The sequence below is a fragment of the Lathamus discolor genome, chromosome 4 (assembly GCF_037157495.1).
Source record: "Lathamus discolor isolate bLatDis1 chromosome 4, bLatDis1.hap1, whole genome shotgun sequence".
Lineage (NCBI taxonomy): Eukaryota > Metazoa > Chordata > Aves > Psittaciformes > Psittacidae > Lathamus > Lathamus discolor.
In genome coordinates, this window is record NC_088887.1 from 6,741,041 (window position 1) to 6,746,541 (window position 5,501).

Below are 5,501 nucleotides of genomic sequence, written 5' to 3' on the forward strand. Positions count from 1 at the left end.
AAGCGTGTTTTGGTCAGCACAATTAAAAAACCCCATAAGTTAAATGGATAGAAATGAGACGAAGGAATGCAAGAATCAGCACATCTGGGCCCATCTTGTTTGTAAAACACCCCCACCCAACACTCAGTGCAAGGTATTCTTAATTCTGCACTGCATCCCCACCTGTGTACGTGCCATAAGGGCTGGTGGAGGCATTTCATTCCCCAGCCCCAGCTCTGTTGGCCCAGATAGTGACTCACATGTTTCAGATCAGCTTCTTTTGAGGAAAGAAGGTGTGTCCCACAGCTCTGCCGAAGATGAATCTGTTCTGCTTGCAAGGCAGGCCTTAATTACTAAGTGCAAACTGTTATTTGGTGTTAAAGTGCTGGGAGAAGATAAATGAAAGAAGAGGAAATATTCAGCAACTGCTGAAAACTACCTGCAACACCCAGACACAAGGAGGTATCTCATTAATTACTTGCTTTAAGTCCCCTTTGGGCTCAGAAGACAGCAGCAACAGAATTACTTTTGCTTGCAGCTGTGGGTTCTGGTTTGACCGAGAGATGTGTTTTCTATTTATACCTTAATGTTTCTTGATGCATTTCTTTTTGGAGTGGGAATTAACTGCCTACAATTCACCTAGGAGCCTTTACTTCGATCCATGTGTCAATCACTCTGATTTCACAGTGTCTCAAATACAGCAGCAGAAATAAGACTACTAAGAACAGAGCAAGCCTTCCGGCATAGACCGAGCCATTCAGGACTACAGCTGTTAAAAGCCAGCACAAGGAGGTATGTGACATCAGCATTTGAATTCTACCCCAAAAAGTACACTGAAGTAGCAGTAGCTGTTGCTGGACTGAATTCCAGAGAAAGATCTCTCCTCCTAAAGAGCAGCTTTGTCATTCTTTGTCATTCACTTGGCCATTATTTTCTATTATAAATCTTCAAGAAATCTCAGAGAAAAATAATAGAAATTAGTGAGGGTTTAAGTTACTGTGAAGCAAACCAGTATTTTTCCACAGGTAGGTACTTAAGATTGGCAAGGGGCTGCAACTTCTGATATCACTTCCTAACCCCAGTTAAAATGCACGACCAGAGCTGTAGGGTGGTGCTTATGAGAGTAGAACAGGACTGAAGTTTGAACTTAGGTCTAAACTTCCTGAACTTTGAAGGATTCTATGGGCCTAGGAACTTGTTTCAGAACTGCTCCTTCTCGGACAGAGTTTGTTACTCTCTTAAAAATAGCTTAGCCCTAAGAATCATCCACTTCCACACCTGGAGGGAGGGTCAGGAGGGATCACTGGTAATTGTAGCCTCTGCGTCCTCTTGAGCTAGGACCCAGAATGCAGGTCTGCCTGCGCTCCTTCCCACATCATCCCCCAGAATGATGGAACACGTGACAGAGTATTTGGTCACCCCTCCATCGTGCTTTGTCACCACTACCCATGATCCTGGCAGTTTATATTTATCCAGGGAGAGAGGAGGCGAAACAATACAACCAGAAGGAAAGATGGAGGAGTGGATGAGAAACTGGCAATTTCTAGAACTGTAAAGCCTGGTAGGCTTTGGCTTTATGGCATCGTGGTGGATGGCTGCATAATGAAGAGCTGGCTTCTGTTGTTAGCAATGCTATCAGCAATTTCCCATCCAGCTGGGAAAGATTTTCTTGTTAATACACATCATGATTTTAATAGCATGTGTGTAGGTGGTGAAGAATTGGGTTTTTTTAAACTTTATAATCAAGGTGAGAGGAGGCAGGCACAGTACATGAGAGAAACATGCAGTGTCAAAATACTCTCATCTATTATCCCCCAGGTCACACTGGCAGATCCTTCCCACCTCCCACCTACTGACTGGTCTTAACGTTGAAAACTGCACCCTGCTCTGAGCACTTTGCTTTCCTGGTTTATTTAGCGTAAAAACGGAGCTAACGCTGGAGAGGAAGTACTGCTGAGTGTATCTGTTCATCACGGAGCTTGAATATGATTGTGCACACTTTGTAGACAGAAAATATCTACAGGCAGACCTCTGTGTAAACTGTGCCTACAGAAGAGAATATAAACAGTGTTTGCTTCATACAAAATGAAGAGGAATGTGCAAAAAAGCACATCAAAGACAAGGCAATTAGTAGTTTTACTGTTAATACATGTTAATAGAAAACTGGAGCTTTGCACTCTAGTAACTTGGGTTTAAAGCACTTCCTGTGTCATCCCCTCAAGCATGATTTTACTCTACCCTAATGACAGGGAGCCCAGCTCCAGTGCTGCTCTTTGCACTTTGCCCAGTGACTGCTCCCCTGTCCCTGCTGTGCGCTCCTGCAGCTTTCCTTGCATTAGCTCTAAGCTCTAGAGGTTGTGCAACTGTGGGATGAGCGGAGTGAAGCAGCTGATCTGCCAGAAAACTGACACAGCCAAAGAAGCAGATAGTTTCAGCATGCTGATCTGATGCCCGTGACCTTGCAGGATCTTATACAAGGGATGGAGCAAAGGCAAGGGAGAGACAGCTGGCGTAAAGTAAGATTAGGTCAGGCAAGGACTGTCCTGAGTGGTCATACATGACTCAACTTAAGAGACTCTCAGAGCAGTAGTCTTGTGGTGGTGGTTCCATAGCTTTGGCCCTAAACCTGTTTTTCCCTCTGCAGGCTCGCTGAGGGTAAGTCCGACTACAACCAACCACCACTATACTGACAAACACAGCACTGACTGATGTCAGTGTCCTGTCCAAAATAAGCTATCATCTCAGCTTTTGTCTAACATAGTTTTGGGGCTAGCTGGCTGTCAACTTAAATTCAGTATGGCCAAACCAGAAAGCTGATCTTGGGGTTTTCCCCTTCTCCTTCTGCTGTTTTTTTTTCCCCTCTCCTTCTCTATTACTCCCTCTTTCCCAAAACATTGAAAACCTATGCCCTCCTCCTAAGATCTATTGTCAATCAGCTTTCTCCCAAGTCTCTCACCCCAGTTCTGTTTAAGTTCTGCTGGCTCCCATTATGTATTATTCTAAAATCCAGCCTGTCCTGTTCTTTGACCCAACAACATAGATTCATAGAATCAAAGAATAGTTAGGGTTGGAAAGGACCTTACGATCTAGTTCCAACCCCCAACATCTTTCATACGCTATCAGTTTATCAGCTCCTGCTTGCCATAAGGCAGTAAGAACAGAGATTTTACTACATTCTTACCACAGTAGTATCTTCCTACTTACCAGCCAGAGCAGGTTGCATGGCAGAAGAAGAACGTGAGGCCCAAACAAGATGTTTCAAAACATGTCTGTGATGCAGCCAGACAAAAAGTGTGAGAGCATCCAGCTTCAGGACGTCTGTATCTGTGAGTAATGCCAGGCAAAACTTACCGCTCAGTATGGTTTTTGCTTTTATGTTGTCAAAGCTTATTTAAAGTTAATACAAGTAATATTTTTATCTCAGCATGACAGCAAGGGATTGTAAATGGGGTATTTTGTACTTAAAAGTGATTTTAATGTAGTATCAGGAAGAGTTTACCTATCTCCCAGTATTTTATGTGTAACTGTTCCTCGAAATTGGAGAAACTTCAAAAGCATGTTGGGGTGAGCTTAATTCAGCCATCGTTCCTGAGGTGAATGAGCATCTCTTCCAGGAACAACTTTGTGAGGCAGGATTCTCCCAGAGCTCAGCGAACAGTCTGAGGGGATTTCCTTGCTAGATGAGTCTAGTGTGGAGGCTGTGAGCAAATGCCTTAGAGGAAGCTAGAACAGAATAGCCGCTTAAGAAGATTAATGACTGGATTCTTTAAAAGCTACTTATAAGAGAGGTGATCTCTTATGTGTGAGTTAAAGACAATTAAATTAAGTGGGTCAATTAGCCTGTCAAATACAGCATGCATCCAGGGTTCAAGCTTTTATGTATTTACATCAGAAATACTAAAATCAAGGGGAGAGGGAGAACCTACTTGAATCATACAGGGCAGATGAAAAATATGAGTTGGTGAAGAGACAGAATACTTCCTTCTGCTTCTATGAGTCCCACACCTGTGAATAAGTACATGCTGAAGCGTTGGGTCCTGTCATGGGTGTACATCACAGCAACCATCTGCAGTGTCTTTTAGGGTAACAGAGCAAAGTACAGAGCCAGCAAAATGTGCAACACAACACTGGGACAAAAACATTTCTTGAGCGGAGGAGTCAAATCCCAACTATGTGAGCAAAGAGTAGCATGAGAACAGAAAAACCTTAAAATACTGAGGTTTTTCCTAAGGATGCAGCACAGATTGAATTCTAACACAAATCCCTGGAAAGAAAAGACAAATCCACCTTGATAGAATCAGTTTTGGTGAGCCTAAACTGAACGCAGTGATCAAAATACCAGGTGAGTCAGTTATGTGATATAAAGAATAGACTGATGAGAAGTAGAAACCTTTGTTCTATCAGTCACTCGAAATGCATTTCATTCCTAATGTGTCTAGAATCTGCACAAGCATCAGTGTATGTAAATTCAGAGATGAAAGCAATAATTCATGCTGGTAGGAAAGCATAATGCATTCCTAGTATGAATGCCAATCATCTTCCATAGGTTATATTGCTGAGCAACGAATGGGAAGCGTATGTTCACCTGATCAAAACTGAACAATTCAGAAGCCACACAATCCACAAAACGTCTGGGGAACTTCATGCTCAAAATGAGAGAGAAGTTGGGGTTTACACCTTGTCTGTAAGGCCACAGCAGAAGCAAGGTACAGCTGGGATGCTGTGTTTGTGTTAACCAAGAATGGAATGTTTAGACATGCTTCCCCCCCCTTTGTCAAGAAATGCTGGGCTCGTAAGGTCAGAATCTGTTCTGTCTGAGGGATGAAAGTAAGGAGCCTTTAATGAATCACCCAGACTCCTACAGTCAAGGTACCACGATGCAAACTTAAATACCTGACAGATTAGTATTTGCATCTGTTATACCCATTCACCTTCAAACCTGCCAAGAGGTGAAACAAATGACTAAAATATATGACAAATGAGTGAAAGGGAGCGTACTTTGGTCTGGGTGTATGTTATTTAATAACTGACAGATTTTTAGTGTTATCCTTTAGACCAGGATTTATTGTTTGAGTTACTTTACAGAAATGAGAAAATAATTCTCAGAAATACAGAAAAATGAATTCTATTATGAAGAAGCTATCAAAATGTTCCATATGATTTATCAGCCTGAAAACTTTCCTAGCGCTGGAGCCATAGATAAAACATGATCTTCCTTGTGGATAGAGATGAGCACGATGTGACGTACGTGAGTGGGCTATGCAGTTATTTGCTAGTCACTTAGCAGAACAATAGAGAGAGATTCTTAAATTCTTTTCCTGGATTTGGGCAATAAAGCATGGCTTTATGACACAGATAGGATAAGCAAGCACATCCATCTGGTTTATCCCACCCTGAAGGCAGATTTGAATTTGCAATATGGGAACATGGTCTCTACCAGATAATTCAGAAAATTCCTCCTGCAGCATCTTGGGAAACTCATTTGGTTCAGTGGTCATCACACAAAGCTTGAGACATAGGAC

General features: G+C 42.4%; 1 long non-coding RNA gene across 1 annotated transcript; it reads left to right on the top strand.

Moving 5' to 3' along the window:
* The first annotated feature begins 240 nt into the window (after positions 1 to 240).
* Positions 241 to 5,087, top strand: LOC136012542 (uncharacterized). Its single transcript, XR_010611801.1, has 4 exons — positions 241 to 441; positions 667 to 771; positions 3,187 to 3,305; positions 4,526 to 5,087. It is a non-coding gene; the product is annotated as an uncharacterized LOC136012542 (long non-coding RNA).
* The last annotated feature ends 414 nt before the right edge of the window (positions 5,088 to 5,501 follow it).